The following is a 13,656-nucleotide window of genomic DNA, read 5'->3' on the forward strand; positions in this document are numbered from 1 at the left end:
CTTCTGAAGGGAAATTAGGGATGGGCAATAAGTGTTGGCCTAGCCAGCGCTGTCCACATCCTGTGAACAAATTTTTTTTAAAAAACACTACCCTGAGGAATTCCTGCAGCGATATCACGGGACTGAGATATTTGACCCCCAACAACTACAACCATCTTCCTCAGTGCTAAGTATGACTCCAACCAGCAGAGAGTTTTCCCTCTGATTCCCATTGACTCCAGTTTTGCTCAGGTTTCTTGATGCTACCCTTGGTTAAATGCTGACTTTATGTCAAGGGCAGCCACTCTCACCTCACCCCTGGAGCTCAGTTATTTTGTCCACGTTTGAACCAAGGCTGTAATGATGTCAGGAGCTGAGTGGCTCTGGAGGAACCCAAACTGAGTGTCAGTGAACAAGTTGTTGGTAAATTTCGCTTGATAGCACTATCGATGACCCCTCCCATATCTTTGATCGAGGGTGGGACTGATGGAGTGGTAGTTGGCTGGTTTGGATTTGCCCTGCTTTTTGTGGACAGGACATACCTGAGCAATTTTCTGCATTGCCGGGTAGGTTCTAATGTTGAAGCTACACTTGGCCAGGGGTGCTGCTAGTTCTGGAGCACAAGTCTTCATTATTATTGTCTGAATGTTGTTGGGGCCCATAGTCTTTGCAGTATCCATTGCATTCAGCTGTTTCTTGATATCACGTAGAGTGAATTGAATTGATTAAAGACGACTGGTGCCTGTGACGCTGGGGACCACAGGAGGACGAGAAGATGGATCATCCACTCGGCACTTCTGGCTGAAGATAGTTGCAAATGCTTTAGCATTGCCTTTTGCATTGATGTGCTGGACTTTGCCATCAAGAATGGGGATATTTGTGGAGCTGCTGCCTCCAGTCAATTGTTCAGTTGTCCACCGCCATTTACCAACTACTGGATGTGGCAGGTTTGCAGAACTTAGATTTAGAGCTGATTGACTGTGAACTGCCATTGATGGGCAGTTTCTGTTGAGTGCTGATTAAATTGCTGTTCTACAGTTTTAAAATGTTCTAAGTTAAATTCAATAAGTTAAACTAAATTTTAGTTAGACACTGCCCACTCTTTCCTACTTGCACCAAATTTTCAACTTTTGCACTCTGATGTCATGTTCTTTGTGCCAACCAATCTGTCCCTGCTGTATAGGAGCAACACTTTATCAGCTGGTACAAAGATTGTTACTGCCATTGAAGGAGCATTCACATGAACCATGTTTACTATCACAGATGTCACCTGTGACTCCCACTGACATTATCTGGGTGCTGTAACAGGGGAATACACATGATTGTGGAGGTTCAGCCATGGAGTTTGGGAAAGATGAGCATGGATTTGCAAAATGGCATGTTGACTGACTTAAGGATGTTGAGATGGGATGGAAGTTTATAAGTACAGGGGACCTAGAGTTTTCTGAGAGATGATTACATGGTTTTAAAAAGGAGAGGGAAAAGTACATAAGAAAGAACTATGTCAGTGAGCACGGAGAGCAAGTGGGAATTTGCACAGTCAGTAGTCTAATACAATTGAGCAAGGAAGCCAGAGATGGATCTTGTGGACAAGATGAGCTTGGAGAGAAACCAGAGGAGGATACAGGATCCCAGTGTAGATTAGAGTAGAACAAGGAAAACGTTCGGCTTGGAGGGATGATGCAGCAGATACAGCTGGTCTTGATTCCCAAAAGAAAGAAATCCAGATCCTCCTTTGTGCTTAATGTTGGAGGCGAGGTTGGAGGGAATACAGGAGAAGGGTTAAAGAGACAGTCGCTAGTGGCGTAAAGAAGCTGGGGCTTGTTTTTGCTCTCCTAGGATGACTGACTGGAGTAGTGGGTTTTTAGATCTGAAGAAGAGTCTTACGGACTCAAAATGTTATCACTTGCCTCTCCACAGGTGCTGTCAGACCTGAGTTTTTCCAGCATTTTTTGTTTTCGTTTCAGAGTAGTGGGTGGTTTTGGCAGAGCAGAATGAGACGCAGTGATGGATGGCTCAGCCAGTTGTTTATCAGATATAATTCGAAGATGAGATTGATATTGTGGGAAAGGTAGCGATGGGAGATAGTATCAAGATTTTTCTCAAAACGAGGGTTTCAAAGGTGGAGGTGAGGGAATATAAGTGTAAAATATGTTGGCAAATGGAAAGCCAAAGTTGGGAGTTTAAAAGTGCAGTTATAAATGACTCGAGGAAGATCTTTTAGTTCCGAGTTTGTATGCAGAAGGAAATGCGTTTGGAAGGCAATACGAGGGTATTCCGGGATACTAGTGATAGAAACTATAGCAATATTGCGGTTATGTGAGGTGGCAAGGTCAGTAGTGTGGCCATGTATGAGGCTAGATCGGGGCAGTGTTTTTGGGGAATTAGGGTAGTGAAGTCAGAGGAAAGGGGGTAAGGGGAGTTGAAACGGTAATTAAAATCAGAAGTTAAGGAATCATTCGGTGCATTAATTGAGGGGTCATAATTTGGACAACCTCCTAGATGTAATTGAAGAATGATTAAAGAATGAAGATCTTAAAGGACAGTCGACATACTGTAAGGTATGGAAAGAGGATAAGTTACTAGAAGGATAAGGGAGAGACCAAGGTGTGATTTAGTGAGGAGGCAGTTTGGTGGAACAAGAATAGCCAGCTGTGCAGGCTTGAGTAAGGGACAAAGCATTGCCACCTGTGAGCAATGAATTCTGGTTACAAGCCATGTACAATATGTGAACGTCATCACCTTGCTGCCATTTACAGAACTAAATTATTTTTGACTTCTTGCTGCTGTGAGGATTTAAATGAAGGTTGCTGTTTTATTCTGCTATAATACTGACTTTCGGAAGCGAGACCAAATTAAAAATGGAGGTTCAGGGTTTGAAATGGAAGTTCCACAGCTCGCTCTTATAAAAGTGATCTGCCAACAAATAAACTGACGTGCCTGTGAGTGGGCGTATGTTTGGAGACAGTTTGTGAAAAACCTGCGCAAAGAAGCTTTCTGTGTGGGAGCACAGTGCCGTGAACATGTGTTTGAATGCATTCTCTGGTCCATAACACAAGTCACACTCCCACTATCACTGTTCTGTTGTTGAATCTAGTAGTTTGTTTGATGACTCAGTGTATAATTTCAAACTTTAAATTTAATCACAGTTTAAACAAAAACTACATGATGGAATGTGGGAAGTACACTTTCCCTGCCATGTTATCAATTTGGAATGGTGCAAAAGTTATAAAAATGATCAGATTATTTTGATACCTTGTATTCTAAAGGGTTTTAATGCCTTCAAAACAGCAATTTTAAGTCTTTTTTGATGACTCATAAAGGGTGCCCAGACGATCTCAGTGGAAGCATACGTTCATGCATTTCCAGATAACCTTCCAGGAGGCCTCAGTAGTTGCCAAGGAACTTACAATTCAATTTGTGCAGTATAGATCCTTCAAGTAATGTGCTCGTTACCCTTTGGCTATCTTTACCAATGCCAAAGCAAATTTAATGCTGGGTTGGAGCATGTTCTTTAATTCTTCATGCTAGATCTCTTGCCTAACCTGTTAAATCAAGTATACAGATTGTACGTCACAGCGGTAAAATCGAAAATGTTTAAAAAACCCAGCAGTTCAGACAGCATCTGTGGAGTGAGAAAGAGAGGTAACATTTCAGGTCAGTGACCTTTTTTGCCAGAACTGGAGAAGGCTAGAGATGTAACATTTTTAAGCAGATACTAAGATGGGGATAGGGGTTTGTAGGCGAGGAAAGAACAAAAGAGAAGGTGGGTGAAAGTCGAGAGTGATTAAGCGACAACACGGCCAAAGCTGGTGGACAGGTAAAGAAGCAAAAGATGGGCCTAGAGGACCTGTATGTGGCGAAAGCAGTATCATTAGCAGCACCAATTGCCCAAAAGAAGTGGGAGCTGTGCTTAAGATATAAAATTGTTGAGTTCAGTTTTGAGTCCGAAAGGTTGTAAAGATGCTTCACTGGAACAGCTCCTCATCTTTAAAAAATGATTTCAGAAAAACCTATTACACTTTCGTTTCTACATAGTTCCTTTCAAACTGAACTGTTTTGTGCTTTAGGCAATTTTTTTAAAAGTGAAATGACTTGAGCAGCCAGGTAACCAGATTCATTAGCTTAATAGAATCATAAAATGGTTACAGCAGAGAAGGAGGCTACTATAACCATGTCAGGAGGGGTGAACTGACTCCTCTCTTTGTCCCACTCCTGGGTTGGTTATAACAGAATTTGAATATAAAAAGGTGATGTGACCAATATATATACTTAGGTGTGTGTAGCTCAGTGTAAGAAATGAGCCAGTCAGGTTTCTTAAGTTAACAAGTATTGCTAAAACTCACTCTGGCAAAGATGCAGAAATCATTAACAAAAGGTTTAAAATGTACAAATATGTTCAACTACTCACTAACGCAAAAACAGCACACGCACAATTCCCTCAAGCATGCAAAAACAAATATGACTCTGCAGAGTATCGGATCTTAAAAATTTGGCCAAGTAAAAATCAAAGCCGGGTTTTAAAAAAAAAACTCTCGGAATGTCTGGCTGCTTGTTTGCAGCTGAAGGATTATTTTCTACAGTACTTGGGTTTCTCATTGGAGCAGTTGTGGATGTTGATTCTCTTTTCTCTTGGAGACAGTGGTGTTCATTTGGAATCCTTCTCCTTTAAAAATGCTTGGTTTGCAGCAATGAAATCTTCTGGTGGGTTTTCAAATCTCAAACAGCTCAGCTTTGATAGAGCTTTCAGAGAAAGAGAGATAGGGTTACCCCTTCTATCCCTGTGGCAGTCTGTCTCTCAGTTCAATTCCCATATATTTTACCTCTTTTTCACATGACCTCTCTCTGATTTCAATCTGGTCTTATTTTAGCCACTGTCTCTGAGAGCTCTGTAGACTGTCTCTCCATAATGTAGCTGTGTCCTTTGCAAAAGAAACATAGTAGCTGCTGTAGACCGGTGTCCTTTGTTTAGCAAAAGTTTATTAAGCAGAAGTGTCCTTTTGAAAAAAAGAATCTATTTATATTATGTCTAGCTGTTGACAAATTAATATTCCATATAATACATCGCCATAACAGCATATACTGATGACTAAGCTAACTGGCCAGATGACTGGCTCAACATCTCCATCGGATGGATGAAATCAGGATGCACCCCTTCCACAGAAAGGTTAGTGGAAATTTGTATTCCAGGCCCCAAAGAAAACACACGCCAGTCAATACTGCACCTTCTCAACCCACTGACTTTATCCACAGCAAATGTGGCAGAGACTGCCATGCGAGAATGGGTCTTCTGAGCCACACTGAGTTGACCACCAAGGTATAAACCATTGTCTCATGAGATGGAAGGCTGTCAAAGAGGACCATCCTTCAGTTAGTACTGTCTGCTTCCTGTCACTTAGCGGACTTCATATCTAAGTTGCCACCATCCCTTTTGTTCCACGGGCTTTAACTCAACTGACAAGCTTGTTATGTGGCACTTTATCAAAAGCCTTACGGAAGACCATATACACCACATTAACTTCATTACCCTCTTCAACCCTCTCTTACATCATGAAAGAAAGTAATCAAGTTAGTTAAAAATCCATCTAGCTCACTAATGTCCTTTTAGGGAAGGAAATTTGTTGTCCTTACCTAGTCTGGCCTATATCTGACTCCAGCAGTGTGGCTGACTCTTAAGTGCCTTCTGAAATGGCCTAGCAGCTGTAACAAACTGCTACAAAGTCACAAAAAAAGGAATGAAACCGGGTGGACCACCTGGTATCAACCTAGGCACTGGAAACGATAACCGCAATCTCAGCCCTGTCAACAATGCAAAGTCCTCCTTAGTAACATCTGGGGGCTAATGCCAAAATTAGAGAGCTGTCTCACAGACTAGTCAAACAACAGCCTGACATAGTCATCCCAACGAATCATACCTTACAGATAATGTCCCAGACACCACCATCACCATCCTTGGGTATGTCCTGTCCCACCGGCAAGACAGGCCCAGCAGAAGTGGCGGCATAGTGGTATACAGCTGGGAGGGAGTTGCCCTGGGTGCCCCCAACATCGACTCTGGACCCTATGAGGTCTCAATGGCATCAAACATGGGCACAGAAACCTCCTGCTGATTGCCATGTACTGCCCTCAGCTGATGAATCAGTACTCCTCCATGTTGCACATCACTGAGGGTGACAAGGGTACAGAATGTACTCTGAATGAGGGACTTCAATGTCGATCACCAAGAGTGGCTCGGTAGCACCACTACTGGCTGAGCCCTAAATGACATAGCTGTAGACTGGGTCTGCGGCAGGTGGTGAGGGAAAAACTTGACCTCACCCTCACCAACCTGCCTGCCACACATGCATCTGTCCATGACAGTATCGGTAGGAGTGACCACCGCACAGTCATTGTGGAAATGCTTTCACATTGAGAATACCCTCCAACATGTGTGGCACTACCACTGTGTTAAATGGGATAGATTTAGGACAGATCTGGCAACTCAAGACTGGGCATCCATGAGGCGCTGTAGGCCATCAGCAGCAGCTGAATTGTGCTGGAGCACAATCTGTAATCTCATGGTCCAGCATATCCCCCACTCTACCATTACCATCAAGCCAGGGGATCAACCCTGGTTCAATGAAGACTGCAGGAGGGCAGGCTAGGAGCAGAACCAGGCATACCTAAAAATGAGATGTCAGCCTGTTGAAGCACAGGCCTACTTGCCAAACAGCATAAGCAGCAAATGATAGACGGAGCTAAGCAATCCCATAACCAATGGATCAGATCTAAGCTCTGCAGTCCTGCCACATCCAGTTGTGAATGATGGTGGACAATTAAACAACTGACTGGAGGAGGAGGCTCCACAAATATCCCCATCCTCAATGATGTAGGAGCCCAGCTCATTAGTGTGTAAGATAAGGCTGAAGCATTTGCTACAATCTTCAGCCAGGAGTGCCGAGTGGATGATCCATCTTGGCCTCCCCGGAGGTCCCCAGCATCACAGATGCCAGTTTTCAGCCAATTCGATTCACTCCACGTGATATCAAGACACAGGTGAAGGCATTGGATACTATGAAGGCTATGGGGCCAGACAGTATTCTGGCAAAAGTTCTGAAGACTTGTGTTCCAGAACTTGCCACGCCCCTATCCAAGCTGTTCCAGTACAGCTACAACACTGGCATCTACCCGGCTATGTGGAAAATTGCCCAGGTATGTCCTATACACAAAAAACAGGACAAATACAACCCGGCCAATTACTGCCCCATCGGTCTATTCTCGATCATCAGTACAGTAATTGAAGTGGTCATCAACAGTGCTATTGAACGGCACTTGCTTAGCAATAACCTGCTCAGCTTGACGCCCAGTTTGGGTTCTGCCAGGGCCACTCAGCTCCTGACCTCATTACAGCCTTGCTTCAACCATGGACAAAAGAGCTAAACTCCAGAGGTGAGGTGAGTGTGACTGCCCTTGACATCAAGGCTGTATTTGACCAAGCGTGGCATCAAGGAGCCCTAGCAAAACTGGCATCAATGGGAATCGGGGAAAACTCTCCACTGGTTGGAGTCATACCTAGCATGAAGGAAGATGGTTCTGGTTGTTGGAGGTCAATCATCTCTGCTCTGGGAAATCACTGCGGGAGCTAGTCAGGGTAGTGTGTTCGGCCCAACTATCTTCAGCTGCTGGAGGATATCCAGGAAAGAGAATCTAACCATTGTCGCTTGATATTCAATGGCATTGCCATCACTGAATCCCCCACTATCAACATTCTGGGGGTTACCATTGACCAGAAATTGAACTGGACTAGCCATATAAATACTGGGGCTGTCAGAGCAGGCCAGAGGCTAGGAATCCTGCAACGAGTACCCCACCACCTGACTCCCCAAAGCCTGTCCACCATCTATAAGGCACAAGTCAGGAGTGTGATGGAATACTCCCCATTTGCCTGGGTGAGTGCAGCTCCCACAACACTCGAAGCTTGACACCATCCAGGATGAAGCAGCCTGCCTGATTGGTACCACATCCACAAACGTTCACTCCCTCCACCACCGATGCACAGTCGCAGCAGTGTGTACCATCTACAAGATGCACTGCAGGGATTCACCAAGGCTCCTGAGACAGCACCTTCCAAACCCACGACCACTGCCAACTAGAAGGACAAGGGCAGCAGATAGATGGGAACACCTCACCTGGAAGCTCCCCTCTAAGTCACTCACCATCCTGACTTGGAAATATATCACCGTTTCTTCACTGTGGCTGGGTCAAAATCCTGGAACTGCCTTCCTAACAGCACTGTGAGTGTACCTACACCACATGATGTAGTGGTTCAAGAAGGCAGCTCACCATCACCACCTCAAGGGCAACTAGGGATGGGCAATAAATGTTGGCCCAGCCAGCGAATCCCACACCCCATGAATGAATAAGAAAAAACACTTTAACAAATTGGTGCTAGGTCTCCTTAATTAATCCACTGTTGCCCAAGTGACTAAGAGAAATTACATCTTGAATGAATTAAATTCTGGAATTTGTCCATTAGACCTCATTCCTTAATGCCATTTTTCTGTGACAACTGTAAACTAGTAGCCTTGGCAATAATCCACTGATATTGTTCAATTGCTATTGATGACAAACTGGTGATATAAGCAAGATAATGTGAACCATGAGAAAAATAGATTTCAGCCTCTACCAGTTGCGACATAGTCTGAGGCAGCTCTGAAGAAGGGCCATATGGACTCAAAACGTCAACTCTGTTTTTCTCTCCACAGATGCTGTCAGACCTCCTGAGTTTTTCTAGCATTTTCTATTTTTCTCTCTGAGGTAGTTTGCTGTTTCAGGCTGCAAATTGGTGGAAGATCTGAAGCACTTGTGTCCATCAATTAGGCATGTATAGGAGATTTTCCATTAGTAAAGGTAATGGCCCCCAAAAAAATAGCTGTTGTGGAACTTTAAAATACCATGTGTATCGTGTTTCTGTAGAAACAATTTTGCAAATGTCATGACCGTATAAATGAGCCCCCTATCTGCTGCTCTTCTTTTAAATTTGAAAACTGAGTTTGCCAGTAAATAGGCCTGGGGTTTTTTAATACATGTAAGTAAAGCTTTTTTGACCTCATACTCAATGTATTCTCTTGAGTTGTGACATATTAAAGGTGCATTATGTTGTACTGGCAGTTGCTTACAGTGTGGAACTTTGAGCTTGGTGTACTTTGTTGACATTCTAAGTATTGAAAGTAACTCTTTCGAGTTATCAACAGTCACAGATTGTAACTCTTTCGAGTACATTCACAGTTCTTGGTTTCCGGGAGTGGGACATGAACCCACAACCCTCTGATTCAAAGGCGAGGGTGCTATGAACTGAGCCACAGCTGACACCTCCAAGTATTGAAAGTAGATGAAGGCAAGCTTAAGGCTTATTGATTAGACTTCACTTTCCCCTTGTGATCAATGTGAACTGCTCGGCTGTTGATCTTGGAAGTGGGAAGGTAAGCCTCAAATTATTTTAACTTGTTCCTAATAAGATTTTCAAGTCACCTAAATGTGCTGTAACTTCAACTTTGTACCTGATTGGACACATCAGTTTATTCATATCCATCCCATTCCCCGACAACAATCTAAGATTAAGTCAGTCTGTTCGCAACCTTAATGTCGCATTTGATCCCGAGCTGAACTTCTGACCTCATGTTCATGCCATAACTAAGACTCTGCCTATTTCCACTTGTGTAACTTCGTCCTGGTCTTGGCTCATCAGCTGAAACTCTCCTTCATGCCTTTGTTACCTCTAGACTTGACTATTCCAATGCTCTCCTGACTGGTGCCTCATGTTCTACCCTCCATAAACCTGAGGTCATTGAAACTCTTCAGCCCATGTCCTTACTTGTACTGAGTCCCATTTACATATCCCCTCCATGTTTGCTGACCTACAGTAACTCAATATTAAACAAAGCCTCAATTTTAAAATACTTACTCTTATTTTCAACTTGGGGCCTTGGCAACTTAATTGCTGTTTGCATTGATGATAAACTTACTCCAAGTAAGTTCTTACACAAATTCATATGTACCAGTAAAGAGTTTGGGATGTTTGTTCCTTCCTGTGACTCTTGTCTCCTAAACTTTAGTAACACACACATGCTTGGATTTTTTTTCAGAGACCAAGCAATTCTGAAGTTTGGGGTGCAAATTGTTAACACCTTGTATGCAATGATTAGTGGCAGCCTGTGTCAGATGGGGCTTAGTTTGTAGCACGTTCCCCTTTGAGTCAAAAGCTTGTGGGTTCATGTCCCACGCCAGAACTCGGAGCACAAAAATTAAAGGCTGGCAGTACTGAGGGAATGCTACACTGCCATCTTTCAGATGAAATGTTAAGCGGAGGCCCTGTCTGTCCTTGGAGGTGGGTGTTAAAGATCCCATTGCATGATTCTGACAAAGAGCAGGGGCATTATTCCCAGGTGCCTAGCCAATATTTATCCCTAAATCACAAAAACAGATTGTCTAGCTCTTACCACATTGCTATTTGTGGGAGCTTGATGCGCGCAAATTGGCAGTTACTTTTTCTACGTTAAAACAGTAACTACACTTCTGTACTTCATTGGTTGTAAATGCTTTGTGTAGTTGTGAAAAGTGCTATAAAAGATTCTTTTATATATGCTTAAATATGACTCAGCGAGAGAAATGATATGCTCCAAACAGGTCCACCTTAACGTCTAGTATCACAAAGGTAGGTTTTAGTCCAGGCATAATTCAAAGGCAGTAAACTGAAAATGACTTTTTTTGCCCTGCCAAGTCTTTTGGGGCATTGCTGTTGGGATGTGGAGGGTGGGGGAGGAGGAAATGCTTGCATTCCAATGCAGTAATACTGATTCTCAGTGGTGTAAGTTGAAACCTGCATTGTCTAACTCCTGGCTCCAAATGTTGAGGTGCACTTCAGATACCAGAATCAGTACATATAAGCTATAATGTTCTTGAGCTAACAACCCAAATTGTCTTCATTTTATAGTATATTTTAAAAGATCCATAGAAGCAAGGGTATAATGGCCAATAAAATAGATTTTACATTTATCAGAACAACCATGAGCAAAAATAGTTTCTAGGAGATAGATAAATGAACTATTAAAAGAGGGGCAATCAGAAATAAACAATGTTGTACTTTCCAATCTTCGGATCTGATTTAGTTTCTTTGCTTCAAATTGAACTTAAAATCTCTTTAGGTTCACTTAAGGGCCCCTGTGGGTGGCCTGAACACGGAGAAGGAAACTTCATTTGTGATCTTTGTGATGTGATACTGCAAAATCGAGGATTTAAAAAAGCCCATACAATTCTTTTGAAGCCTGTCTATTCAACTTTCCCCAGGGCTTTGAATGCCCTAATACCTGTATCCCTACTTTCTATGCTTGGCAGTATTGTTGGATATTTATCTTGCATCGTGTGAAGTTGTTCCTTCTAGTAACTCTTGTATTTTTCACCACTAGAGTTATGATCTCTGGTCAGATTACCTTGCCTTATTTTAAAGTAATATTCAGTATTTATGTTATCTTAGCCATTTAATATTTTACACATTTCAGTATGATCTCCCGTAACCATTTTTTCTACATTAACTTTTCAGCATTTTACTGCAGATCATTCTCCTTACACATTGCATAATTCCTGTTCCTTTTGTCTTCAGTGCTTACATATTTCCTCTTGTAGCATAGCAACTAGAACTGTTGACAGTAATCAAAGTGCACCTTCAAAAAAGCAGAAGATCAAACCAAATTCTTTCCCAAAATGTGGGACAGGGATGAAAGACCAACATCATGGTGCATGCAACCATCCCAAAGGTCAAAGTGGGGGAAGTTTTACAATTGGCCCACGGACTGAAATGGGAATAGACCATGTTAGATGTGAAAGTAGAGGTGTATCCCTTGCCAAACATGTTTTGGCTATTTCGTGCCATAGACGTAATTTGACCGAAGTAAGAATTTCTTGATAAATCATACTGGAAGAAATCTGCTACCTTGTTGATCTGGAATTTGCTGTGCAATTTTCTCCTTTTAATTTGATAAAAGATTGCTATGAAAATCCTATTAACTCCCTATGGTCAGTGATGAGTAGTACTTGTTGTAAAGCATAAGTGCTTTGCTTTGTACTGGTTCCTGGCCTTTATTCTCCTCATGGTAGATTATGAGCTTTGGTTCACCATTGAAGACTGAGCAGATCTGCAGAGCAGCACTTTTCCATATCTCTGAGGGAAACAAAAATTTTTGAGCTGTTTTTAGTCACTGTCCTTAGCATGCTACTGCAGCATGGGTAAATGATTGGGGAATCAAAGAACAACTTATTTTAGTGGGGCCAGATGTATGCATACGTATGCTCATAAATAATTTAAAGTGTGAAAATTTCCTTGCAATGTCATGTTTTGGGTTTAAGGCATTGTGAGAAACCCTGGAGTTTAATAGTCTTTGCCTTGAAGCAATTGTGACTGTGATTGGAACATTTGAAGGGAAGGAGAAAGCAATTTTTTTTCCATTCCCTTTTAAAAAGTTAATGAAATTAAGTTAATTCCTGCAGTAGGACAATTTTCATCAGCTTATTTGATACAAGGGAATGGGTTTCAATTCAAATTTGTGGTCTTATCAGAGTGGGTTTGGATTTTCAGTGTCTAAAGTTCGATGCTGGAAGCTCAGAGGTCATTCTGCAAGGAGCTTCCAGGAGACTAGCTCCTGGTGACATGGTGTGTACATTTTTCTATCGATATCGAAAATGAAAATATCTGCTATTTCAGTGTGAGGAGGAAAAGAATCACTAATAACGAAAACACAAAATGCTGGAAATACCCAGCAGGCCTTGCAACGTCTGTGGAGAGAAACAGAGTTAATGTTGCAGGTCTAATATGACTCTTCAGAGTGTCTTCAGGAAAAGATGGTTGAATTGATTCAATTGCTGGAATGTTGAAATGCCTGCTTGCGATTGCCCTCCTTTTCAAGGAGAAAGTCCGTTTCTGATTGCTATTTGATGGACTTTTGCTGCAAAGTGTATGCCTGTGGGTATTGGGTGAAAACAAGAATGGATTTTGCTGTGGTGCCATCAGACCTCCAGCTTTGCACAAAGAATTGTCATTTGGGTGAGGTACCAAAAGGCTGTTAAGTACTTCATCCAGCACAAATAAAAAATGAACAAAAAACACATCTTCGCTTGAAAAGCAAAGGAAAAGGTTGGAGTAAAAATTCCTTTTGATGTTGCAACAACTAAGTCTTCAGCCTCATTTAGCCAACGGCTTTGTAGAAGTTCCTGTGCTGAATTTAATTAGAGTTTAGTGGACTGCATTGGTCTTGGAGTTTCTAGTAAGCCTGAGAAATAATAGCTGATGCCATTGCTGAGTTCATAGATGAAAATAAATTGCAGTAGTTTGACCTGATGTATTAGGATGTGTATGATGCATTTCAAAAATTCACTGTAATATATGCACAAAAGTTGATCTAAGTTTAGGCGTAAGGATTCTGCTTGACAGAAGTGGAAACACTGAAGGAAGATGCTTGTGTTCTGAACTGCATTTGTCATTTAATTTAGACATTATTTCAGCTATGCCCTGTCAATATCTAACTTGATTTCTCTGACATTTCAGAGCACTGGCAAAACTCTTGCATACCTCTATTGGAACAAATACATGCCGTGGTGGAGAACTATGGAATCGGTAAGCACTGCTATAAATTTTTATTTTCTTTT

General features: G+C 42.2%; 1 protein-coding gene across 2 annotated transcripts in view; it reads left to right on the forward strand.

Moving 5' to 3' along the window:
• ankrd11 (ankyrin repeat domain 11) overlaps positions 1 to 13,656 on the forward strand; it is a 197,166-nt gene that overhangs the window by 14,671 nt on the left and 168,839 nt on the right. For both annotated transcript variants that reach the window (XM_078544457.1, XM_078544458.1), the window contains exon 2: positions 13,558 to 13,624. The gene's annotated coding sequence lies outside the window, so the exon portion shown is untranslated. The remainder of the gene's footprint in view (positions 1 to 13,557; positions 13,625 to 13,656) is intronic.

The sequence above is a fragment of the Cetorhinus maximus genome, chromosome 6 (genome assembly GCF_964194155.1).
Source record: "Cetorhinus maximus chromosome 6, sCetMax3.hap1.1, whole genome shotgun sequence".
NCBI classification, from domain to species: Eukaryota; Metazoa; Chordata; class Chondrichthyes; order Lamniformes; family Cetorhinidae; genus Cetorhinus; species Cetorhinus maximus.